At 46.8% G+C, this 27,230-nt stretch overlaps 1 long non-coding RNA gene across 13 annotated transcripts in view; it reads left to right on the top strand.

The window, feature by feature from the left end:
* The window catches only part of LOC106509733, a 283,958-nt gene that overhangs the window by 146,672 nt on the left and 110,056 nt on the right, over positions 1–27,230 (top strand). For 9 of the 13 annotated variants that reach the window (XR_002342494.1, XR_002342497.1, XR_002342496.1 and 6 more), the window contains exon 4: positions 10,247–10,346. This is a non-coding gene — a long non-coding RNA (uncharacterized LOC106509733). Of the gene's footprint in view, positions 1–10,246; positions 14,375–27,230 lie in introns of those variants that run through there. The other 4 variants (XR_002342500.1, XR_002342491.1, XR_002342493.1 and 1 more) reach the window with 4 other exon arrangements.

Raw genomic sequence — 27,230 nt, forward strand, 5'->3', positions numbered from 1 at the left:
GCAGAATTGAGGGGTTTTCCCCAATATCCTTCCTCACTCAGAATCTGTGTACATTCAGACACTCAAACCCCTGGTTCTTTGGGTGAAGATTGTGCAGCACTAGGAAATTTTGCCCATCTTTCCATGCCTCAGTTTCTTCATGTCAAATTGGATGCGATAATAGCTTTAACCTCCTGGAGCAGTTATAAAGCAAATAGTGCATCGTCGTGATCAATATTAGTATTACCACGTACCTATTATTGAAACCCTTTGTAGTTAGAAGCAATAGAAACCCAACTCAAACTGGCATAAACACAATAAGAGAATCTCTTGCCTCAGGGACCTTTCCCCAAAGGTTTGCCATCAAGCAAAGTCCAAAGGTTGCTGGCTTCAGGCATAGCCAGATCCAGCGCTCTGTCAAGGTCCCCACGACTCAGGTCTCTCTGTCTGCCTGGTCCTGCTTCTGCTTCACATGGAGGAAGATGGTGACAGCACCAGCCCCACCCCCTCCTCCTCCCCTATCAGGGCCCCCAGCCTGGCAGAGCCTCCATGAGGATCAGGACCAGAGAGCTTGGCTCCTACCCAGGAACTGGTGCCATGGCCAGAAAAGGGGGAACTGGGCTCTGAATTTGGGAGCTTTGCTTCCCAAAAAGCAGAGCTCAGAAGCCTGCCTGACAGTGAGTGATTTTGGGAACACTCCCAAGCTCCTCCTCCACTCTGCAGCTGAGGGCAGCTAGGCCTTTAAATGCAGCTCTTCCAGCAAGACAAAAGCCACCAGAGTGCAGAAAGATGACCTTGCCCCCTGCCCAAGGGTCTCTGCTTCTTACTCCCTCCTCCACCAACCTTGTCCCTGGCCTTGACTCTTGGCTCTGACACCTGCTAGACTCCTCCTGTGCACAACTAGGCTTGGTGCTGATGGCTGGTAATTAATTGGCTCTTTCTTTGTCCTTTAACCCCACCCTTGCCTTTCCAGATAGGCTTTCCACTGACCCTGTAATCACCCTCAACTTTGCCCTACAGGCTGTTGGACTAGACTTTATGTTTGTTTGTTACGTCTCTGAAATGCACCCTTGGGCTGTCGTAATACAGGTCTGGTGACTCACTGTGGTTATGGTGTGACATTCTGTCACATATGGTGCCAGGAACCTTTTTTTTTTTTTTTTTTTTTTTTGGTAGCCGAGAATTCCTCTTGCCTTCCTTTTGCAACGTTATTATCCTTTGTGGCATGATCTTGACCACTGTGCAGTCTTGGTGGAATTGGGGGCGGGGGCAGGTGATCTGCCCCCGTACAGAAGTAGAAAGGTGTCCATGATATTGTTTGCAGAGCCCCCTCCCCTGCCCCAGAGCAGCCCCAAGCCAAGCTGAGTGGAGCAGCCTCTGAATGAGCGAGGACACTCCATTCATTCCCCAGGGAGGCACCTGTCAGTGGAAGAGTTTCTGTCCTGGGCTGAATGAGTTCTCAGCGCAGAATCCAACTTTTCTGTTGGCTTCATGAGCTTCTCTGAAGCTTCTTATAAGTTTCCCTTTTTTGCTTGAGTCAGCAGGAGCAGTTTCCTTGGCTTTTAAGAACCCTAGCTGATATTCTAGGGCCGTGCTTCATCTTTTCTGGTTTTATAGATTTACTGGGGCTTTTTAAAAGTGCCTCCCTCTGAAGTTTCTGTTTAAACTCTTTCTGGTCACACTGGCAAGTCTCCTGCAGCGTGTTCTTCTCAGAGTTGGGTTCGTACATCTTGCTTCCTGCCAGGACCCTGCTGTTCTGGGGTGGACCTGGGCTGCGGGCCAGGACACACAATTCTCCACTCTGACACCATCTACATGCCCAGATGTTCCCTCCGTATACTTCCTCTCTCCTCCTTTCACTTCCAAAGTCACGAACTTCAAGTAAAAGAAGGAATGAAAACACCACCTGTAACACCAATTCCTTCAATTTCCTCCCCAGAACTTCAAAGTCAATAGAAATATATTGGATTTAGGCTCATAGGCTCATAGACCATCACACTTGGACGAAAATTTAGAAACCATCACAGGTCTTTACTCAAGTGCCATCTGTGATCGATTAGTTGTGGCTGACTGGGTTTCACATCTGGGCGCAGAAAGGTGCTGAGAGGGATTTGCAATGCCTGCATGGGTGTGGTTGGGGCAGAAACAGCCCATCTATGGATGATTCGAACCCCTCCAACTACCGGCTCCGGCTCTGCATTTTACAAATGAGGAAACTGAGTCACACACATATCCAGTTGTCTGTAGCTATACAGGAAGCAAGGGCAGATTTTGGAATCAAATCTAGGTTGTCAGAGCTTTCCTATCCATGACAATGACTTCTCTTTCAGGCTGGAGTTCAATTTCCTGTGAGGTCATCACAGGCCACATGCTGATTGTATGTTGTGTATTCTATGCTCAGCCACTTCTGTACATTACAGCAGGATCCTGTTGGTGCCTGTGGGACTAGGGGTAATATTCCTAGAGAACTTTCAGAATCCCAGTTCTGATGCTCTAGGACAAGAGAGAGGGTGGAAAGGCAGTAAAGGCTGTCAGTGGGGACCCGTCAGCGGGGACGTTTTATCAGACAACAATTGGAAAACTTCTGAAACTGCTGTCCCAGAGGGAACCTACTCCAGTTCATTCCAAGTAGGGAGAAAACAATAGCCAGGGGACCTTCCCCAAAATGCTAAAGCTCATCACACTTGAGAAGGGAGGTTGGGACCAAATACAAACCTGGCATGACTCATGAAAGCTTGCTATGGGAAGAAGGGACAAGAGGTCTTTCATCATCCTGTGAAAGTCAGCTTCTTGTTTTTTAACCCATGGAAGTTCCCAGACAAGGGGTCAAATTGGAGCTGCAGCTGCCAGCCTAAGCCACAACCACAGCAACCCCAGGATCTGAGCCGAGTCTTCAATCTATACCACAGCTCACTGTAACGCCAGATCCTTAACCCACTGAGTGAGACTAGGGATCGAACCCACATCCTCATAGATACTAGTCTCTTAACCGGCTGAGCCGCAGTGAGAACTCCAGCCCATTCTATTTGATTGTCAAGGTCAGAGCCTTCATAAAAACTGAAACGCACTTCTAGAATTATCAAGGGAACACTCTCATACATGGTAAGGACCCTGCAGAAGCAGGCAGCTCCAGAATCTGCAAACATTCACTCTGCAAGCCCCTGGGAGAGCAGCCTTCCTCGTGGGCCAGCAGCCCCAGAGCAGAGTTTCTAGATCAGAAGGACAGGACTGCTGCTTTGGGGGAGGGAGTTCTGGACAGGGGCCCATTCTCAGGACGGCCGTCAGCAGCCTTAGTAATGGGACAGCATCCTGTTTTATTAAAAGCCTGTTGCTGGCCGGGAAAGCTGTCTGCCTGCTGTGTGGGCAGGGGCCCAATAGCCCTGCGGGCAATTCCAAGCCAGTCCTTCAAGCTGACATCAAACCAGGCAAGAACAGGACTGTTTTTTAGCTGATGAAGCACTGCTTTTTCTTTCCTTCTTTCTTTTTTCTTTTTAACACTTCTCTCACGGGGTTCCGCCAGGTACGTTCTGTGTGTGCGAGCATGCCAGTGACATTGTCCACTGGCCACAGCTGGAGTTCACCCCAGCCCACCTCCAGTCGAGGTTCCCTTCCCCCCACCCCACTGCCCCACCCCTCAACTGGCCTTCCCAGCCCCCAGCCCCCAGCCCCCAGCCCCCAGCCCCCTGGCAGACTCTGGGGAGCTGAGGGAGGCCCAGACTGTGGCCTGAGGCTGTTTACTGGATGGGGGTGGGGAAGGAAGAGAAATTGACTGCTTTGTTTATCTTCTGAGTCTGGAAACTGCAGAATTCATCCATTTCCCAGGAAGCCTTCATTTGCAGGTTTCGGAAAATAAAAAATAAAAGGAGACCCACTTCAAAGGGAACCAGAGGAAAAGCTGTTTGCTTTGTGAACTGATTTGTTTGTTATTATTATTTTATTCTTAAACATCAGATACCTTGACGATAGGCAAAAACAGTCACTTTCTTTTTATATTTTTATTACTTTTTGCCTTTGTCTTTTTTTGTTGTTTTATCAGGGTAGGGGCAAATCATATTTGAAGAGACTGATATAAAATGCTCATTTCACATGTCAATGGAAAATTGAGGTTTTTGTCTAAACGTTATATTTGCATTTTCTGCTGGTTCTGGGAATCTGCCTTTCTTGCTGTGGATTAAAATCCCTCAAATCAGAGTTCCCATCGTGGCTCATCAGTTAGAGAACCCAACGAGGATCTATGAGGATGCAGGTTCCATCCTTGGCCTCCCCCAGTGGGTTAAGGATCCAGCGCTGCTGTGAGCTGTGGTGTAGGCCTGCGGACCGCAGCTCCAATTCAACCCCTAGCCTGGGAACCTCCATATGCCTTGGGTGTGGCCCTAAAAGACAGAAAGACCAAAAAAAGAAAAAAAAAAAATCCCTCAAATCGCCCTGCTTTTTACAAATTAAAAATAAATAAATAAATAAATAAATATACTTCAACACAGATTTTAAAAATAATTTAAAAAAATTCTAAAATCAGTGTTACTACTATGCTGGTTAGCTGTCTGGACATGATTTCTCTGGGTCTTTTGAAAATTCCATGTGAACACTCCCCTTATCAAGCACAACATGTTAATTTATTTAATTTATTGACTTCAGTGGAGATAAGGAGAATTCAGAAAAAATACTATGAAATGCACTTGAAAATGTTACTTCACCTGAGAATATTTCATTGCCTGATACATTCAAATTTTAAAGCTTCTTGTATTTACCACATTACTGAATACTATACTGATATAAGCTGAAAATCACGTAAACTCATGTGTTGCTACATATTTTAATATTTTATGCATTCGATTGATAGTTGTTTTCAGAATCTTGGAAAGAGGCCATATATGGCACACGTAAAATAGAGTGACATAAATTGTATTAAATCCAGTGTACTTTTTCCTAAAGTGTATCTTTAAGGTAAAAAATAGTCAGCAAATTGGATTTTTTTCCCTCTACTTCCCAGTTACTTAAGAGAAAACACAGGGTTGTCTTTATGGTGAAGAAACAGGTATAGAAAAAGAAGCAGTATTTTTACTTTTAGTCTTTTTCTTTCTTTGTGGGGGGAAGGGCTCCATCAGCTGGCAGTTGGCATGGTGTTCTGCTTACTGTGTCTTTGCAGTAAATTTAAAACATTAACTCTGGGTTTTAATACTGCACTTTCCCGCAGGTCACTGGGCCAAAAGCCCATCCAATATTGTCAGGCAAAGACCCAAGCGGAGAAACAAGTAAAACATAGATATGTGGTCTTTCCTCGTGCAGCTAAACCTTTGTAATTAAGAAAACTCCAGCAGTTCCCTGGTAATCTATTTCTAGATAAATGTGGTCGATGCCTCCGGGTCCAAAGGAAAACCTCCTCATTCAAGACACTGGTTGAGGAATGGGCAAAGCTCAAAGAAAACCTGTTTTTTGTGTTACAGACGAGTATTTACATTACCAATCAACTTTCGATCCAGGAAAGAAGTGATAGCCTGTTCAGATTTTCAAAGAGAATTCAATATCCTATGAGCTAAATACAGAGCAGGCTCAGAGACTTTTGAATGATGCAGTTGATCCCTTCCAAGAGCGCTGAGGGTGGAGTTCTGATCCTGCTTTCTGGAAAATCAACCAGGAAATAAAATACGTCTGAAACATAAATAAACACATAAACAAACAAACAAACAGTAGACTGTCTTGGCCTCTGGTTCTGGAACAAGATGGTGTTGATTCACTTTCCCTGCTCTGTTTCTCTAAATACAACAGAAAACCTTGGAAACTGGTCAACAGACAATGACAAAAGAACTCTGAAAGTTGGAAAAGAAGAAGGTAGACTGGCAAGAATCCTCAAGACCTGAGAAACAACAACTTTTTGAATTTCCTGAGCTTTTTTTATCTTCCGTATACCCTGGGGCACAGGAGAAGCTTGTAGCCAGGACCCACCAATAGGCTCAGACAAAACAAACAAACAAAAAACCCCCAAGAATATCCTGCTCTCTCTGGCCAAAGTCCAGGAAAAGGGAAACACGACAGAGATGCAATAAAAAGTTCCAGCCTCCGCTTTACAGCCCAGGATCCTTGCAAATAATCCAATCCACTGGCAGCAGCAAAGCCCTGGACTCTTGGCTCCTGGGCCAAACTGAGATACCATCAGATGGTCTGACTCACCCACAGATGCAGCAGCAGTGAAGCCCTAGGTCTCCTTGGCCTCTACTTGGTGGCATAAGGAGACTCAGGCCCACCAGCTTCTTCCCCATTCCCAGCAATGGAGTCTCCAAAACAAAATAATCATGAAGAAAACAATACGAAGCAATATACTGAAGACAAAATGAAATCAAAACGGAACTCTAAAAATGTTCAAGTAACCCAGAGGAAGTCAATAAAAAAGAAACAGAATGAGAAACAGAAGGAACAAACAGCAAACAAGTAATAAAATGTCCTGCAGTTCTAATAGATCAATAATTACCTTAAATGTAAATGATCTAAGTATACCAGTTAAGAGGTAGAGACTGGCAGAACGGATTAAAAAGCATGACCTGAATATATATTATTTACAAGTAACTCACTTCAAATTCAGTGACATAGGGTAGACTGAAAGCAAAAGAAAGGAAAACCATACACCATGCAAGCATTAATCAAAGGGAAGTAGCTATGTTAATACCAAAAGTAGACAGTAGAGCAAAGAAAGTTACCATGGGCATAGAGGGAAATTACATAATGATGTATAGGATTAATCCACTATGAAGATATAGCTGTTTTGTGAACCAAACAACAGAGTTTCAGAATATGTGAAGCAAAAACTAAGACAGCTGGAAAAGAATTAGATAAATCCACTATTGTGGTTGGGAACTTAAGTTCCTCACCCCTCCCACTCAGAACTTCTAGGACTGCTAAAGAGAATATTAGCAAGAACATAGAAAAGAAAAAAATACGCAAGAATTCAGGAATATCATTGAAAGGATCTAAATGAAATGTATAGAATCTCTGTCCAGCAAGAGCAGAATAACCATGATTTTAAAGGGCCCATGGAACATTTGCCAAGATAGATCATATCCAAACTTTAACAAATTTGAAAGAACTGAAATCCTGTAGAGTAACTTGTCTGACCATAATGAAATTAAACCAGAAATCAAAACCAGGAAAATCTCCAAAGTCCTGAAAACTCAATAATTAAGGTCTAAATACTTCATGGGTCAAAGAGGTGATCTCAAAGGAAATTTTAAAAATATGTAGAACTAAAGAAAATGAAAATAAACATTAAAATTTGCAAGATGCAGCTAAGGCAATGCTGAAAGGAAAATTTATGGCACTAAGTGCTTATATTGGAAAAGAGTTATCTCAAATAGCTGATCTAAGAGCCTACTTCAAAAAATTAAAAAAAGAACAAAACAAACGCAAAGCAAACAAAAGGAAGGGAATACTAAAGCATGAAATAAAATTTAAAGCCCCAAAATAATAGAAAAACATAATTAGAACAGAAAGATAGTCTTTAGAAAAAAAATCAGTAAAAATTAATAACCTCTAGCAAGGTTGCCAAAGGTGAAAAAGAGAGAGGATACAAGTCACCAGTATCAGAAATAAAATGAAATTCTGTAGCCATTAAAAAGATAATAGGAAAAATACAAGTCACCAGTATCAGAAATGAAATGAAATTCTGTAGCCATTAAAAAGATAATAGGAAAATACTACATACAACTTTATGTCCATAAATTTAACAATTTAGAAGAAGTAGGACAATTCCTCAAAAACCACAAACTGCCAAAACTCAGCCAAGATTAAACAAATAATCTATTCAGTTCTATAACTATTAAGGAAAATGAATTTGTAATTGAAATACTCCCCCCTACCCCTGAAAGACTCTTCAGGCCCAGATGTTTTCACTGGAAATTTTTACCAAACATTTCAAGACCAATTAATGCCAGTGGTATACAATCTCTTCCAGAAAATAAGAGAGGAGAGTTTTTTATGTGGCCATCATTTCTGGTACCAAAACCAACCAAAGTTAGTTAAAAAAAAAAAAAAGCTAAAGACCAACATCGCTAAAGCACTTAGGTGCAAAAGTTATCAACTACATTTAACTAATCAAGTACAACAATTTATAAAAGAATAAGACACTGTAACCAAGAAGGAGTAATGCTAGGTATGCAAGATGGATTCAATATTTGAAAATCAGTTAATATGGCTGGTTAACAGTATCAACAAGTCAAAGAAGAAAAATCATACATTTGTATCGATGATGCAAAAAAAATCATTTGATGAAAGTAAATAACCATTAATTATGAAAAATAAACAAACAAACACCTCAGTATATTAGGAATAGAGGGGGACTTCTTCAACTTCATAAACCCTACATCAAACTTTGTATTTAATGGTGAAAAACAGTGCTTTCACTAAATTCTGGAACAAAGCGTGGATATTTGCTCACACTGGAGATTCTAGCTACTGCAATAATGCAGTAAAAAGAAATAAAAGTCATACAAATTAGAAAAGAATTAAAACTATTTTTTGTTGCAGGCGGCATGATTGTCCACATGGAAAAATAAGTTTTCCTCCTCTCACTGGCCATCTGGAGCAGGCAAGTGCTTCCACTTGTTCTGAGCGGGCTGCTACAACAGCCAGCAGCACAGAGGTTGACAGCATAGCTTGGGCATGGTAGACCAGGTGGACACCCAGCTCCACCATCCCCAGCTGTATACCCCTGGGCACCTTCCTTGATCTCTCTGAACTTTGGTCCCCTCCTCTGAAATGGAGTTTATGATACAATCCAGAACCTATAGTTGTTGTGAGTATTAATTGAAAGCAATGTATAGACACCTGAGCAATGTAGTTGCTACGGATACTGCTGCTGTTGCTCTTGTTATATGTGACAGTGCATTATGGGCTATGCTGCCCCCAGGACTGTCACTGGAGCCAAGAGACCTCAATTCTTCTGCTCAGTGGTGCTGTGACTTGTCAACTCATGCAACTATTCTGAGCTTCACTGCTTTTTTTTTTTTTTTTTTTTTTTTTTTGAGATTTTAGAGCTGCACATGCTACATATGGAAGTTCCCAGGCTAGGGGTCTAATCAGAACTGTAGCCTCTGGCCTATGCCACAGCCACAGCCACTCGGGATCCGAACCGTGTCTGCGACCTACACCACAGCTCAAGGCAACTCCAGATCCTTAACTGACTGAGCAAGGCCAGGGGTTGAATCTGCATCCTATGGATACCAGTCAGATTCGTTTCCACTGAGCCGTGAAGGGAACTCCTGAACTTCACTGCTTTTATTTACCGTATGGGGACAGTAACCCATCTCTGTTTAGATTCTTATCAGATCAAATGAAAAAAACACATAAAAGTACTTGGAGCACTTCTACCACTACTACTACTACTAACTAGAATTTATTGAGCCCTCTCTGCTGCCAGCACCATGGGTTGCCTTTTACCTACATTCTTCTACTGAATCCTTATAATCTTAAATTACTAGCCTTATTTATGTAGAGGGGGAAATGAGTTCCCAAGAAGTGATCTGCCCATAGACACAGCTTGTAAGCAATAGAATCCAGGATCCAGACTCCCAGGATCTAGCTGTGTTCTTATGCTTCCCAGAGAAGGCAAGCCAATGAGGAAAGGAACAGCTTGGCATGGGGGCTCACTGCCACTGACAAGGTGGATATAATCCGGTACGGGGGGCTCACAGTGCAGTCTGTGACCAGCGGTGGGGAAACCAAGAGCCATCCTTGGCCGTGACAACTGGTTCCATACTAACAAACTGAAAAAGAGGGTTCCTTTTGATAGGACCCCGAGTGGGATGTTAGTCAAAGAGTCATCCTTCCACTTCCTTGAAGGATCCTGAGATTAAGCTGAGGCAGATCATGTGCCCAGGTCTAAAAATAACTCCACCCCTTCTAATACGGACCCAGTCTGGACTGAAGTCATTCTTTCAGGTGCGGAAAAGGAATGCTTGACTGTACGTCATAAACTTAAAATAGGAGTAGGGCCAGAGGGCCAGCTGGGGCTCATCAATGCCAAGTGGGCAGTTTCTCAGCCAGTATTTCTTCTATTTCCTGCTTTAGACAACAGGTTTCTGCCTCCTTTTTTTTTTTTTTTTTTGCATTGAGAAGGGGTGAAAATGTATGTTTAAAAAAGTCACTTGCTTTGCTTTCTTCTCCACATGTGCCGTTTTAATCCATAGGCCACACCCATCTTTCCTGGTTCTTCATACAATGTCCTGAAATACGCTAGTTACAAAAACTAAAATAAACGACTTTGCTTCTTTCTTCCTAGCTCTATATGATGGATCTGTGAAGTGTTCCTTGAATATCTCTGCCCAGAGTGCAACAATGAGGCCGCTAATTGAACAATTCCAACAACCCCGTGGCATCGTGTAAGTAGGCTGTCCATGTGTAGGGGTGGGTGCTCTGTGGAAAAGCTTCCTTTGTGAAGGAGGGTGGATTGGGCTTAAGATTCTACCAATTCTAAGAGTCTGTGATTTGCTTCTTTTTTTACAGCCTGGCTATATTTAGATTAATGAATTATATTCAAGATGGACTCACCAATTATTTCTTAAATGAGTTATTTCATTCAAAAGTTATTGAGAGAGGAGTTCCCATTGTGGCTCAGTGAATTAAGGACCCAACATTGTCTCTGTGAGGGATTGATCCATGGCCTTGCTCAGTGGGTTAAGGATCTGGTGTTGCTGCAAGCTGTGGTGCAGGCATATAGCTGCAGCTGTATTTCAACCCCTAGCCCAGGAACTTCCATATGAGGCAGGTACAGGCATAAAAAGAAAAAAAAAAAATTCAAATAAGACCCAGAGTCTTCCAACCTAAAAGGAAAGACACCTATATACAATTAAAAAATACTACACATCATACTAAGAATCAAGAAAATAACATAAATGAGAAGACAATTAGCTGACACCAACATCTGTCAACGCATCTGTCAAAGACTGTAAAGCAACCACTGTAAAAATGCTTCAGAAAACAATCACAAATTCTCTTGAAATGAAATGGAAAAACAGAAAAATGTCAGCAAAGAAAAGTTATTTAAAAATGGAAAGTATTGAACTGATGAATACAATAAAAGAAATTAAAGCTCATCCATGGATGAGCTAAATTGTAGAATGGTTATGACCAAAGATAGAATCAGTGAAACTGAGAAATAAACAAAAAATATCACATGGTCTGAAGAACAGAGAAAATAGACTGAAAATACTCTCTACTGCGAATGATGACTTTAATGCACAAATTGGTAGCATCAACCACAATGCAGAGGGGTTGTTAAATCAACTTAAGAGAACTCATTGTTTTAAATAATGACAAATGAAAAATAAAAAATTTAAGTGCTACAATTTACAATAGCACCAAAAATACAGAGAATAGAGAGTTCTCTTGTGGGGTTGCAGGTTAGAGGAGCCAGTGTTGTCACTGTGGCAGCCCACTGCTGCAGTGAAGGGGTGAATCCCTGGCCCAAAACTTCCACATGTTGTGGGTGCAGCCAAAAAAAAAATTTTTTTTTTTTTATTTTCCCACTGTACAGCAAGGGGGTCAGGTTATCCTTACATGTATACATTACAATTACATTTTTCCCCCAGCCTTTCTTCTGTTGCAACATGAGTACAAAAAAAATTTTTAAACATATAAAAAAAATTTTTTTTTTAAATCAGAGCTCAAAAATATAGAGACTAGATGGGGCCCAGAGGATTTTTAGGGCAGTGAAAATATTCTACAAGCTACTATTAATGGCAGATACATGTCCTTATACATTTGTCCAAATCCATAGAATGTACAACACCCATGAATGATGTACCGTGAACCATGAATGTAACCATGTTGGTAGAATGAACCATGATGTAAACCATGAGCGTTGGGTGATAATGACTTGCCAATCTAGGCTCAGGAATTGTGACATCTCTGTCACTCTGGCAGGGTGGTGGTTGATCATGGTGAGGCTGAGCCTGTGTGGGGACAGAAGCTTGTAGGAAATCTCTGTACCATCTTCTCAATTTTGCTGTGAACCTAAAACTGCTCCCCTAAAAAGTTTTCTAAAAAACACAGAGAAATAAATCTCATGCAATATAACTGAAAACTTTAAAGTTGTTATTGAGAAAAATTAAAAGGGTCCTAAACAAATGTTTTTGGAATAAAGACAATACTTTTAAATTAAGTGTCATTTCTCTCCAAATTGATCTAGAGAGCCAGTGCAACTTCAGCACAAATTCCAGTAGAATTTTGTTTATTTTATTTTCAGAATGAATGTTATTCTCTAATTTATTTGGAAAATTAAAGGACCAAAACAATCTTGAATAAGAACATTTGTCAAGACTTTTTCTGAAGGTTTAGTAAACAAGACACTGTAAGATTTATATAAGCGTAAACAAACAGACCAATGGGACAGAAAAGGGAGCTTTAGAAAACAGACCACACATATGCAGTCACTTGATTTGTGACAAAAAGGACACTACTGAGCAGTGAGGACAAGATGGGTGGCCTTTTCATAAACTCTGCTGGGTCAATTATATGTTCATATTTTAAAAAATGAATTTTGACCCCCCCACACACACATACCAGCCACAAAAATTAAATCAGGCTGATTGTAGACCTAAATGCAGAAAGTTAAAACAAGAAAACTTCTAAAGGTAGCATAAAAGCATACTTTCATGATCTTTCACGTGAACAAATTTTCTCAAATACAGTACAAAAAGCACTAAAGACCAAGGTTAAGATTGGTCTTAACCAAGCAACTTAAAAGAGATACCATTAAGAAAGTGGAAAAGCAAGCTAAAAGAGTGGGAGAAGGTATTTACAAATCATAAACCTGATAAGAGACTTGTATCCAGAATACATGAAAAAATATTCCATAAAACATTAATGACCCAATAGAAGAAATAAGCCAAAGATTTGGACAGGCACTTCACAAAAGGGATTATACGAGTGGCCAGTGAATATGAGCTGCACAGTATAAACTGAAACCCCCAGGAGACACCACTACACACCCACCAGAGTGGCTGAAATGAACAGGCTAACAGTACTGAGTGCAGGAGAGCACGTAGATCACCTGCAACTGCCATCCACAGGCTAGTAGGGGTGCGAATTGTACTGTCACTTTGGAAGGCTGTTTGGCAGGGTTAAGCGCTGAGCATTGTGTATCCTATGGCCCAGCATTTCTGGACCCCTCTGCACACACTCAACTGAAACACATACTCTCTTTTTTTTCCAGCCACACCTGCAGCATGTGGAAGTTCCCGGGCCAGGGATTGAACCCCCTCAACAGCACCAACCCAATCCACAGCAGTGAAACACTAGATCCTGCTAAGCCACCAGGGCACTCCAGAAACACATACTCATGTGCACTGAGGTCATGGACAAAACTGCTCAGACCTATCCAGTGATAGCAGCCAAAGGCTGGAAACAACCCACATTTCCACTAGCGGTGGAATGGATGAATATATTGTGGTGTACTTAGCAATGAAATCAAACAATCACTTGCAACACACAGTGACACAGAACTGAAATCCTCACACTCAGATGGCTGAATAGTTCTACGTATACCAAGTTCAGAAACAGACAAAAGTGGAGTTCCTGTTGTGGCTCAGCAGGTTAAGAACCTGACTAGTATCCATGAGGATTCAGGCTTGATCCCTAGCCTCACTCAGTGGGTTAAGGATCTCCAGTTGCTGTGGCTGTGGCATAGACCTGCACCTGTAGCTCCAATTCGACCCCTAGCTTGGGAACTTCCATACGCCTGCTGCAAGTGCAGCCTTAAAAAGACCAAAAAAAAAAAAAAAAAGAAAAAAAAAATAGGTGGGTTCACAAATGACTGGCTTGTAAACAGTCTGCACCCAGCATCCTGCTATCTTCCATCCTTTGATCAGAGTGGCCGGCTCTGCTGCCAGCCCACATGCTTCACTGAATCCACGGAATCTGGTTATCCCCAATTCCAGACTCAGTCCTTGTGGTGGTCCACCCAGCTGCTCACCAGGACACCATGAGGTAAGTTGGCCACAGTCAGCCCTTCCTTCTCTCTGTACCGCTCACTGGTCACCCATTGGCCTCACCCCATATTGATGCCGCTGACATAATGAATTGGGGACAGAATTCTTTGGGAATTTCTTCCCCCTGAAAACATCTAGGGAGCTCTTGCTGAGATCCTCAGGATAGGAAGGTGCCTTTCCTCAGACAGTTGGCTAAAATCATCCAGGCATCTTATGAGAAAAGAGGCTCTAATTTGGAAGGTGTATTTGCTGAAAGACAGGGCCCTAGAGAAAAGGGCCACTTTATTTCATCGTGGGATCTTTTTTTAAATTTAATGACGTACGGTAGATTTACAATGTTGTGTTAATTTCTGCTCTACAGCAAAGTGACTCAGTTATACAGACATACATTCCCTTTCATAGTCTTTTCCATTATGGTTTGTCACAGGATGTTGAACATAGTTCCCTGTGCTCTATAGCAGGGCCTTGTTTATCCATCCTATATATAATAAATGACCTCTGCTAATCCCAAACTCCCAGTCCATCCCTCTCTAACCACCCCTCTCTCGGCAACAAGTCTATTCTCCATGTCTATGAGTCTGTTTTTGGTTCATAGATGTGTTGATTTGTGCCATATTTTAGATTCCACATATAAGTGATGTCATGGTATTTATCTTTCTCTGGCTGACTTATTTAGTATGATAATCTCTAGGTCCATCCAAGTGGCTGCAAATGGCATTATTCATTCTCTTTTATGGAATATATATATATATACACACAAACACATATACCACATTGTCTTTATCTATTCATCTGTCGATGGACATTTAGGTTGCTTCCATGTCTTGGCTATCGTAAATAGTGCTGCTAAGGACATAGGTGTGCATATATCTTTTCACATTATCATTTTGTCTGGGTATACCATCATGAAAGCTTAGGGCCTTCCAATACTTTGCTCCTCTCAACCAACAGGGTGAGAGGCGCTGGTATAACCAACTGGACATTTTTTACAAGCCATCTTTGTGTGACCTGGCATCTCCCCGCCCCAAAAGGTTGCTGAAGTTTCCTCAGTGTGGATGGACCTTTGCGAACACCTAGCATAGCCCCCTGGTTTGCAGAGGAGGATGCTGAGGCCAGGGAGGGAGAGGGGGCTTCAAGGTGAGCAGGAAGGATGCAGGTTTCCAGACAAGGTGAGCACTAAGGACACCTAGCAGCGACCCCACACTAGGGAGCTGGGGACAAAGCAAGGTCTTGTTGCTCCCAAAGTAGCTGATGAAAGAACAGGGCATTTCCTCCTGTCACACCCCACCCTGACCCTGTGGCACTGTCAGAGAGGCACACACTGAGTCCAGCCTCCTAATCCTGTTAACATAGAGTAAATGCTGTCTTTTATAGCAGGCCATGGGGCCCCTTCTATAAAGGCTCTGGTTGAACCCGGGAAGTGTTTAAAAAGATGTAGCAAATAGACTCATTCCTGTGGATGAAAAGCTGTCTTAGGGATGGCGTTTGGCAGCATGTTAATGAAAGTGACATTGCAGGCATCTGATAGGCCTTTGTCCGCTACACTTGTGCTTTTGGTTCTGAGATTTAAGAGACTAAAGGAAGGAAAAACAGTTTCTATAAAACGAGTACCTACGGCCATGGCTGCTGTCTAAATACCACCTGCAGCCTGCGGTGCACCCCCCCAACACCTGACTTGTGATCTCGGCTGGTCCTACCACAGTCTGCGTAGACAGGGGGAAACTAGGGCTGCAACTAGCTGGTGTTCCACTCTCACCATCCCATTTACTTTCCAGTTCCTGGGGCTGCTCAGAGTGGACAGACTCACCCAGGACATCCCTGGACGTCCCTTTGGCATTTTTCTTGGTCACCTCACTTTGCTCTTTTCTAACCTATGAGGGCCATCCTGCAAAGTGGGGACAGTGGGGCATCCCGCTCTTAGAAAACCGGCCTTGCTCTGAAGCATCTTGGGAATTTCCCAGCCTGCATCAGTCCAGGGCGGGCTTAGTATGCCCGGCAAATCAATGCAAGAGAGGCCTGGCCCTCTAGCTCCCATCTCCCCACTCTGTCACGGCCCCTCCCCAGTAACACCTGTGGTGGCTCACTGCCACCTCGTCCGTGGGGGCTGCCTGCTGGAGGGTTTTCACGAGAAGTCTGGGATCATGTGCTAAAGGCTCAGTGCCTGACGCTCAGTCAACCGCAGGCTTCTCTAACTATTTTTCTGTTCCTGATTCACTTCCTAGTCCTGCTTATGCCCCTCTGGGTCACTTGCTGTGCCACCATCTAAAGTGGTCAGCTCCCTCCTAGGAGTAAAGATACAGGCAGGGGGGAATCCTGTGAGCTGGCTGCTGCCCCAGGCCAAACACAATTGTAATTCCCTGCAAAGGGTTCAGTAGGCAGTGGCCCGAGGGCATCAGGCCTCCCAGGAGCCCACTTGGCAGAAGAGGAATATTCCAGGCTCATTTCAGCAGCGTGAGGACAGAGCTCCCCAGAGAAATGCTAGAAGGAGAACTGGGTTCTGCCCCTGTCCAGCCAGGAGATTTACTCCCTGGGTGGCCATGGGGGAAATCCTCCCCGTGGGAGCTGCCAGGGAGGGAATGGCCAACAAGCTCCAACCTCAAGCTCACAGGAGACTTATTTTCTCCTCGAGGACAGTGATCGAGCTTCTCACCTGTCTTCTTCTCCTAACTTGTTACATGTCCCAAGGCAGCAAGTCACTGAGCCTCTCTGAGCCTCTTCCTGCAGAAGGAAGATAAAAGGCTGGACTCGACTCTAGGGCACGACACTCAAGTCTGCCCTTCAGATCACCCCGGGAGCAAATCTGGCAACCAGACTGCGCTCCAGGCCAGTCACAGTCAGCCCTTGGTGACACAGGGGATTTTCCCCAGAATACCCTTGCCAACACCCCCCACCCCCTGTGTGTACAAAAATGCAGGGGTGCTCAAGTTCCTTATATAAAATGCTGTTGTTTGGTAGGCCCTCGGTTTCCGCGAATTCCACATCCATGAGTATGGAGGGTTGGCTGACTACGTGAGAATCTAGGGGAGTGGCCCAGGGGCTCCCGTGCACCTGGAAAAGATGGGAATTCTGGAGTGGGTGACTCCTCCCTCCTCTCCAGCCTTGACCTCTGTAAAGGCCCAAGCCCCAGCTCCTCCAAGCCCACCTTGTCCTTTGCCACAGATTTTTTTTCCTGACTCAAGGTGGAGTGTGTTTAAGCCCCAAGCCCCTGCGAAAGGAAACTGTCAGCTCAGTTTCTCATCCTGCCTCGGTGGGTGTCTGGACAGTGGGCTTCTTCAGGGACAGGCCCTGTGGGCCCAGATTGCTGGGGGCTGACTTGGGGGCTGTGGGCTTTCAGGAGAGTGGGGGGCAGGGCCTGAGGACATCTGAAGGCCTCACGGGAGATGATGACAGCAGAACTCTGGAGGTGAGGGTTTTCCGAAGGAAGTGTTCCTGCCTGTCAGAAACTCTCCTTCTCTGATGCTCTGATTTTCTGCTGCTCTGTGGGCTCTGTATTTGCACACAGAGATGAAAAAAGGGCCCCTCTGCTTCTTGGCTGACTGAGAAGCAGGACATCTGCCTGATCCAGGGACGCCCTCGGTGGGAATGGAGAACAACTTTCTTCTAGTTTTTCCAGTCCTGCCTCTGGCCTTGTTGCTTTTCTCCTTCTTTCTTTTCTTTGGCCTTTTCATCTCCTCTCTCATCCTCCTCTTCACTCTTCACACCATAATGTTGACTTAATTTTTGAATAGTCTCTTCTGGTCAGGAGTTGGCTTGGTCCAGACAAAGCAGAAATAAACATGATGAGTTCTGTGCTGAGAGAGATGACAATAAAGATTGATGCCAGATACTGTTGTGATGATGAAACTGGGGGCAGAGGGTACCAGGAAGGGACAGACCGGTGCACAGGAGGGTGTCATTCACTCTCACCGGCACGTGTAGCGCAGATGAGACAGAGACGTGATAGGCCAGCAGCTTCTCGAGTGTGGTCCCTGGACCAGCAGCGTCAGCATCCCCTGAGAACGTGTTAGAAAGGCAGATTCTCGAATCCACCCCTGACCTCCTGAATCAGAAACTCCTGGGGGCAAGGCCTGGGAGTCTGTTTCAACAAGCTCTAGGGGATTCTGATGCATCTTGGAATTTGAAAACCATCACTTCCAGTGCATGGAAAGCTTGATTGCTCTCAGTTAAGTGAATCTGATGATTTGGAGATGGCCCTGGGGGAACAATGTCTGAGGCAGGATCAGTGGGAGGCAGGGGGAGGCCCAGGAGGAGGGAGAGGTGGTGGGGGCTTCACAGCAGGGGACACTGCAGGGTTCTAGTAAGGATGTGCCTGGGTTACAGGGCAGCCTGACTGGTTAGAGGGAGGGAGAATCCCAGAGTTAGGAGACTGGGAGAGTTAATTCAAAGGAGAATCCTTGTTCCCAAGTATGATTTTTGTACTATCTAAACAAAATAACTCTAAATAATTATGCTCTCTTTTCTATAACAAAGGCTAAGTGAAGTACCCACTTGGTTCTTAAGTGATTTCTGATAAATTGAGAAAATCCTCACTCCCCCAAATTATGGAACTTTTGGGAGTTCCTGCTGTGGCACAGTGGGTTAAGGATCCGGCGTTGTCTCTGCAGTGGCTTGGGTTGCTGCTGAAGCACGGGTTTGATCCCCAGCCCGGTGCAGCAGGTTGAGGATCTGACATTGCCACAACTGTGGTGAAGGTCGAAGCCACAGCTCTGATTCGATCCCTGGCCTCGGAACTTCCATAACCCCCCAGAACTGTGGAACTTTCAAATATACCACAAACTCCAGAGAGTAATAGTAAAAGTACATTTAATAGTGACAACATTTAACACACAGTAAATGATAACATTTTATAATATTGGCTTCAGATCTTTTTGAAAAAGATACAATTCCCCCTCCTCCTAGGCACCCCCATTGTTTTCTGGGTTTTATGTATTAGCATAAAAGGAGAGATTCTGCAGTCCTCTTTCTTCTCTCCCTGTTGCTGAGTCCCACCTTTGTTGCTATTCATGGACGTGGTTCATTCCCATTGCCAGGGTGGGTACCTGGTCATATGGACCCTTCTCCCATCCTGATGGGCATGTGACTGGAGCCCCTGTTCAGTGTTTCCATGTGGGAGAGTTAACACTGGAAGTGGGAAATTACCCTCAAATATATTTAAAAGAGGTTTGTGGAGTTCCTATTGTGGCTCAGCAGTAACAAACCCGACTGGTAACTGTGAGGATTCGGGTTCAATCCCTGGCCGCGCTCAGTGCATTAAGGATCTGGCGTTGCCATGAGCTGTGGTGTAGGTCACAGACATGGCTCAGATCTGGCATGGCTGTGGCTGTGGTGTAGGCCGGCAGCTGTAGTTCCAATACGACCCCTAGCCCGGGAACCTCTGTATGCCGCAGGGTGCGGCCCTAGAAAGCAAAAATAAATAAATAAATAAAAAGAGGATTGTGGGTTTTTCTGTTTTCAATTTACATATAAAGGTCTGATGCACAGTTGTGGCTGCATTATCAGTTTCCCAAGAAAGAATTCCTTTGTCCGTAAACCCATTCTTCTCTTCCTTCAATCATTTAGGCAACTGTTACTGAGCAACTACCCTGGGTCAGATGCTTGCTGGTGCTGGGAAGCAGGGCATCTGAATCCTAGAGGTCTGTAGAGCCTATAGAATCTGAATCCCTGGAGGTCCTGTCTTTGTGTCAGTGGCAGAACATCCATCCAGTTGCCTAGGCCACTCAGTCCTGGAAAATGAAATGAATGAGCCCATCACATTCTGTCCCCCTGTTTATGGTTTTCCTAAAGCCCAAGCTGGTCACAGAAACAGACCCTACTCCACTCCAAGTGTCCCAAGTGTCAGAACCAACCACCTCCCTGGATTTGGAGGGTCCATACTCCCCAGGGTGCTGGACTCTCCCTGCCAGGTGCTCCAAAGCGATGTTGATTCTGTCTGGTTGGAGGCTCATGTTCAGTAAAGAGGTTTTTTCATGCATTCCTTTTTTTTTTTTTTTTTCCTTTTTAGGATCGCATCTGCAACATATGGAGGTTCCCAGGCTAGGGGTAGAATTGAAGCTGCAACTGCCAGCCTACACCACAGCCACAGCCATGCCAGATCCGAGCTTCATCTGCGACCTGTCCTACAGCTCACAGCAACTCTGGATTCTTAACCCATTGAGCAAGTCCAGGAATCGAACCTGGTCCTTATGGATGCTTGTTGGGTTCATTACCACTGAGCCACGATGGGTACTGCTCATGCATTACTTTTGAGAGTCTGCTATTGCTGGACCCTATGAGGGGAGCAAGATAGAGTTGTATCCATGACTCAGACTGACTTGGTGCTGCCCAGGGAAAATCCCCGGGGAAAACCTTACTGCAGGGAGGGGCTGTGGGAGCACTGAGGAGGCCCTGACCTAGTCCTGGGGAGACAGGAGAAGCCCTGCAGGCTGGGATGGGATGAAGGAAAGGGGAGATAGGCTGTGGCAGTGAATTGCACACATCAGCTTGACTGAGCTATAAGGGATCCCCAGATGGCAGACAAAACATCTCTGGGGGTGTCTGTCAGGGTGTTTCCAGAAGAAACCTAGCATTTGAGTCAGTAGATGAAGAAAAGCAGAGGCCCTCCCCACTGTGAGTGGGCAGTGCCCCCACCCCAGGGCATCCCTGAAAACACAGAGCCAGAGGAAGGGTGGATTTACTCTCTCTCCGCTTGAGCTGAGGCGCCCAGCTTCCTCCCTCAGACATCACTCTTGGCTCTGGGCCTTTCAAACTCAAATCAGGACTGACCCTACCCTCAGCCCCCAAGTCCCAATTCTGGACTTGAGCTGAATTATGCCACCCACTCTCCTGCCGCTTCAGCTTGTGGACCATAGATCCTGGGACTTTTCCACCTCTGTAACCACGTGAGCCAATTCCTGTACTGAATCGCCTCTTAGACTTAGAGCTTTTGTCCTCTTGGTTCTGTTTCTTGAGAGACCCCTGACCAAGGGGGAGAGAGTGACTCCCAGCGGGAGCAAGGGCCAGAGCCTGGCCTCTGCAGGGTCTAAAGGAACCCAGGGCGGGGGCCGAAGGAGTCAGGGGGCAGGGCAATGTCAGAGGAGAAGGCATCTTCCCAGCTGGGGAAAGAAGTGGCCCCGGAAAGGGAGATAGACAAAGACAGACCATGCCCTATGCTTGGAGTTCTTGCTGGGGTGGGGTGATGGCCAGGGCACTCCTGCTAGCCTTCCTCTTGTACCTTTCAAATTTCTCCAGCCATTGACGGGGTGGGGGAACTGGGGGCGGGGTGGGGGAGGGTACACATTCACCTGCCGGTGGAGAGATGCCGTGCTCAGCAAATGTGCACAGCAGGGACCTCACCCCCCTTGTTTATTTATTTATAAGGCTGTTTCAGACGCTGGCCCATTTGGTGACCAGACACCAGGCCCATCCTTCTGCGTAGCTGACAGCCAGCTGATTGGCAGATGCTGCAATCGAGACTCAGGGCTGCAGACAATGGAGGCTTTAATCCCATGAGTAGATTCCAAGCCAAGTCTGGATTTAAAAGATGACTCTTTACCCAACTCACACTCTTACCCAACAAACGAGTGGGACTGCGTGCCGTCCGGAGGCCTCCAGCATGTCTGTCCTTTTCAGATTTGATGGAGCTGGTGGAGGCCATGGGCTCAGGTTGTAAAATTTGTTTGTTTGTTTGTTTGTTTGTTTCTTTCTTTCTTTCTTTCTTTCTTTCTTCCTTTTCTATTATTTAGGGCCACACCTGTGGCATAGGGAAGTTCCCCAGGCCTAGGAGTCAAATTGGAGCTGCAGCTGCAGTCCAACGCCACAGCCATGGCAACACTGGACCCGAGCCACGTCTGTGACCTGTGCCACAGCTTGCAGCAATGCTGGGTCCTTAACCCACCGATTGAGGCCAGGAATTGAACCCGCATCCTCATGGATCCTGGTCAGGTTTTTAACCCACTGAGCCACAATGGGAACTCCAACTTTGCTCTTCATTTGAAGCACTTTTCTGGTTCTATTCATGGATGCAGTGCCCTCCTTACACTTATTTTAAAATGACTTCACATCTCTCTTTTCCTGGAGGGGTGCAGCTGAGTAAGCCAAGATCCAGTGGTTTCAATGTCCAGACCCAAGTTGTCCTTTGGGGCAAAGCTTCCACTGGAACTGCACAGAGTCCTGTTGAAGAAAGCAGTCAGGGCGGACAGGAAGCAGCCTTTCTCTGCAAGGGAAAAAGAATGGGGCTTGGGGAAAGAATGCGCTTCCTCACCCGGAGCAATAGTTCCCTGATGACTGCAAGGTTCTGTACTGTTTATTGTTCTGTTTAGAAGTCTGGGAGGACAGAAGGAAGTTGCAGAAATACCTCCATTGGTTCTGACAGTGGATCTGTCAGAGTTGGTCTGACAGCTGCTGACATCTGTCCTGGCCAAGATCCTCTCCCTCCCCCACCTGTAAGACCAGAATTCCCTCCTTACCTGCTTCTCCCTGGTGCTGCCTCAGATGGGCAAAGTGGCAGCTGACAGAGGAGGGGAGAAGCTTGGTCCACTGGCCAGGAGCCTCTTCAGGCTTCATAGCATCAATATCCAGGCTTCATGTCTTCCCTTTCTTTGGAAAGTTTCCATTTCACGGGCTGGAGGCCAAGGGTGGCCTTGGATGATGGTGTGAGTCAGAGTCTGGGGGAGTGCAGGACCCCAAATCCAATACAGAGAGGGGACTTGGTGCTAGATGTGAATGCTGGGAGGGCCTCTAGGACCCGGTGAGGGGCAAGGATGGGGCAGGGTGTCAGGACCGCAGAGGCCTGGTCAGTCTCCCCACCGACCCCTGCTTGCCCTTGATTCACGGGGAGCACATGGGGACCCAGGCCCCAAGATAAACTAGACAAATGGTGGCAGGAAGGGAAGGTTTGAGGGGCTGAGGATGGCAACCATGGTCCACACTAGCGTGCTCTGAACTTCCTGATAAGGAAAGGGAACAAGAGGAGTCCCCATTGTGGAAACGAATCCAACTAGGAACCATGAGGTTGTGGGTTCAATCCGTGGCCTCACTCAGTGGGTTAAGGATTTGGCATTGCTGTGGCTGTGGCTGGCAGCTGTAGCTCTGATTAGACCCCTAGCCTGGGAACCTTCATATACCTCAGGCGTGGCCCTAAAAAGCAAAAAAAAGAAAAGGGGAATGAGAGAGGAAAACAGAATGGTATGTGGCCCTTATTGTCTCATAAAAGAAAACAACACACCAATTCTTCAGGGAACTTTTTTGCCCTGGCAACAAATTCTTGGAAGAACTGATGTGACAGAACACCCCAGGGGAACATCCTTATGTTGGGAAGGAGGCCACCTAGTCTGAGGGCCTTTGGAAATTCCAGTCATGCGCAGATGGGGAGGGGAGGCCAGGCCCCCACAGGGGTCCTCGGGCTCAGGGAGGGAGGTGCCATGGGGGTGATTGGGGGTGTCCCTCGGAGTGAGGGAAGGAGCTGGGAGCACCCCTCCCCCAGGGCCTGGAGGCAGAGGCCAGGGGCTACAACAAAGCCCATGTACCTCTGTTATATCCTGCCTCAAGGAGGGGCCCATGACTGTCCTTAGGGACAGCCCTGAAGGGGGAACCAGGAAGGAGGGAGCTGGCTCCCTGGCCTGGGCTGGTGGGAGCAGGCCATGCGCCAAGGTTGGCAAAAGTGGCCAGCCATTCCCCAAAGCCAGGAAAGCAGCCCAGGGCCCCTGGGAGGAAGAAAAGAGCCCCAGATACTCATGAGGTGTCAGGGCTAAAGCTCTCAGGCCTCTGTGGACTCTGGGTCCCAGGGCAGGTCAAGGCTAAGGTGATGGATGAAGGAAAGAAGAAGGAGGGAGCGGGGAGGGGAGGGAAAGGCGGAAAGAAACGGGAAGTTGGGAGGATGGAGAGCGGGACAGAGGGCACAGGAAACCAGTCAGGGTGGGCGTCAAGGCCAAGGCCAGGGGGCTGTGACAGGCCTCTGTGGCTTCTGCCCACCGGCTTCCTGTGATCGCAGAGGGGCCTCAGGGAATAAAGGCTAATGACCAAGGGGTGGGGGGCTGTGGAAAGTTGTCCGTGTGGGAGGCCTTGGGAGCCGGCTTCCAGGCAGGTTCCAGGTTCAGACCCACTGTGGGCCAAGCATAGGTGGCCAGGCAGTGGTTGAGGTTTGGCATAGAGGGATCTGGGGGGGTGTCTGGGGAGGGCTTTCCTGGACCAGAGACCTGGGCAGAAGGAGACATGAAGAGGCTGTGGGTGATTCGGGGCCATGTTCCCTTCACCCCTAAACAGTCCCTCCCCCCACATATAATAGAGTAGCAGCTATTTGCAGGGAAGAGGGAAGAGAAATATCAGCAGACCCAGGGGTTAAATAAGGACCAGGAGACAGGCTGTGAGGATTTATGTCTGAAGAATGAGAGAGGAGGAGGTCACAGCCCAGGCCTTGCCCGGGGCCTGTGGTGAGGCACCCAGGGCTGGCTGGGAGGTTTGAGTTTAGACAGAGACGGGAGACGGGAGCTAGCTTCTCTGCAGCCCAGCTTTGCTACCCACTGGTGCAGCCAAGCTCCCCGAGGGCTCCCCCAGAGGGGCCGGCTCTGGGGCTCTCAGTCCCCAGGGAGATTCCTCCTGCCTGGGCATCGGGTGAGTGTGGAGAGAGCACGGTCTGCACAGCCTCTGCTGAGCCCATCTTCTGCCCCAGCTCCTGCTTACGGAGCCCCCTGCCCCCGGGACAGTGCTGCCGAGCTCCACTCAAGATGCCCCCACGCCACCATGATGGTACAACCCGGCTGCCCAGGACTCAGCATGGCCGAGGACACCTCCCCCTTCCCACCAAGAAGAAGCAAAGATGCTTTGGGGGGCAGAAAAGCATCTCAAAAGATGCTCAATTTGACTCCTTCAAGATTTGAGGAAGGAGTCAAAAACCATACAACCCATTCACCAAACTGGTCCTTGTCGACAGGAAAAGACGAGATACCCTGATGACATGTTGAGTGAGCTGTGAGGTCTCCTATCTGGGTCCTCCCTGTTCTCCTGGAACCCACCCCTCCCTTCTGTACTGAATTTGAGTGAACTATAATTTGGAAGTAGATTTATATGTTTAAATAAATGAGGAATTCCTTTTGTGGCTCAGCGGTAACAAACCCAACTAGTAGCCATGAGGATGCGAGTTTAATCCCTGGCCTCGCTCAGTGGGTTAAGGATCTGGAGTTTCCATAAGCTGTGGTGTAGGTGGCAGATGTGGCTCAGATCCTGTGTTGCTGTGGCTGTGGTGTAGGCCGGCAGCTGCAGCTCCGATTTAACCCTTAGCCTGGGAACTTCTGGGTGCAGCCCTAAAAAGACAAAAAAAAAAAAAAAAAAAAAAAAGATTAAATATATGAACCCGTTTGTTACTTTAGCGTGAGTGAAAAATCAATTTTTCTACATTTAAAATTTTTATAGAAAATGAGATGTTCTCAAAAAAAAAAAAAAATGATCTGGTTCTACTAGAAACCACATTTTAGAGAAACTTCCGGATTTTGCCCAGACAAAAGGCCCCAGGTTTGGGCTTTGCCGTTGGTGTCAGCAGCTGAGCCTTGTCCTTGAAGCAGTCATGACTCAGCCGATTCAAAAGAAACTTGAGTGTGAATTCTGCCCTCCGAAGATTCAGGGCTCAACCTTGGCACACGCCCTGTGTCCACTGCGTCACCTCCGTCACATCTGCTCAGGGATGTCGCAATCCTCCCTGACTCACGGGGGAAGCACAGGCTGCAAGTGGCCAAGGAGCTCCCACCCACGGGGTGGGCTGCCGGTCACCTGCCGGGTGAGTCAGTGTCCAACAGATGCCTCCATGGAGGAGCAGAAAAAATAAGAGAGTGGCTGGGCCCTGAGCAAACACGATGGCATGTTTGTTTTGTGATTTTGATGGAATGCTGCAGGGTCAAGAGTGACTCGTCATATTCTTCAACCAAGTTGGTTAGAATGGAAACAGTTGTTTCTTGGGGCTGGAAGAGGCAGGAGGGGCTGCGTGCCCTTGAGCCCTGGGCCGCTGGGGCCTCTTGTGCCCCTCACGTGGGTGCTGGGGGGCAGTGGGCTTGGTTCTGCTGCCACCCTGCAATTCCTCCTGACATTCACAGGTCCCTTGTGACTGCAAAAAGGGAAGTCTGAGCCAGGAAACAAACCCAGTGCTTCGTGCCCACTGTCAGGGCTTCCTATGACCCTGCTCTGCTGACCGCCCTGCCACCTGCTTTGGAAACAGCACATGGGGTCAGTGAGCAGGGCCTCCCCATCCCAGGCCCGTTCCAGAGCGCAACTGAGAGCAGCAGGGCTCTGAGCTTTTTGCGTTTGGAAGATCAAGGGGATCCCCTTTCTAGAGAGCTTGCTCTATGTGTCGTCATGGCCAAAGTGAGGGGAGGACATTTGACACCGCTTTGCTTGCATTCTCCCTCCCTTCCTTCCTTGTCTTTTTAGGGCCACACCCGCGGCATATGGAAATTCCCAGGCTAGGGGTTGAATCTGAGCTACAACTGCCAGCCACAGCCAAGCCACAGCAACGCCAGATCCGAGCCACACCTGCAACCTACACCACAGCTCACGGCAATGCCAGATTGTTAACCCACTGAGCAAGGCCAGGGATTGAACCCATATCCTCATGGATTCTAGTCAAGTTTGTTATAGCCGAACCACGATGGGAACGCCCATAACTTAGCTTTCTAATATGCACACAGAGGAGGGTGTCAGTGTGATAGCCTGTGGGATTCATGTGACAGTCTTGTCCTCCAGAGTCATCTTCTGAGAACGAGAGGGTCCTTGGTCTTTGGGGGCCCTAGGGAGCCAGGTGCCATCCCTCAGAGCATTGGTTCTAGGTCAGCTCCCTCGGGCCTCTCTGGGTCCGAAGCTGCTCTGGGGAGTCATTGGTCTGAAGGGAGAACTCAGGAAGGGCGAGGCTGGTCCTCTTGGGAGCTTCTGGAAGAGGCACCAGGGCTCCAGGGTGGGTGATTATCATCAAGGCTGGGGTTCAAGCAAGGCCCATCAGAAGGAAGCTTTGCCCTGAGTTTGAAAGCTGATTCCAAAAGCGCCCTGATTTGAATTCCTTTTCTTCTGTCTTTCTCTCAAATTCTGGGTTTCTCCACCTGGTTCTTTTGCACCCCAGGGCCCCAGCACATGTTTCTCTGATACCTAAAGCCTCCTGCTCCCTGGCCTGCCAGGACCGCCCTCCCATCACCAACTCCACCTCTCACTCTGCAGTCACATCTTGGGTCTCCTCGCCGGGAGAATCTGCTTTCCCAGAGCCTGAAGTGCTTAGCTCTTAGGTCATAACCTCTGACCATTTCCCCCCAAATGCACACAAAT

This window comes from Sus scrofa, chromosome 3, assembly GCF_000003025.6.
Source record: "Sus scrofa isolate TJ Tabasco breed Duroc chromosome 3, Sscrofa11.1, whole genome shotgun sequence".
Lineage (NCBI taxonomy): Eukaryota > Metazoa > Chordata > Mammalia > Artiodactyla > Suidae > Sus > Sus scrofa.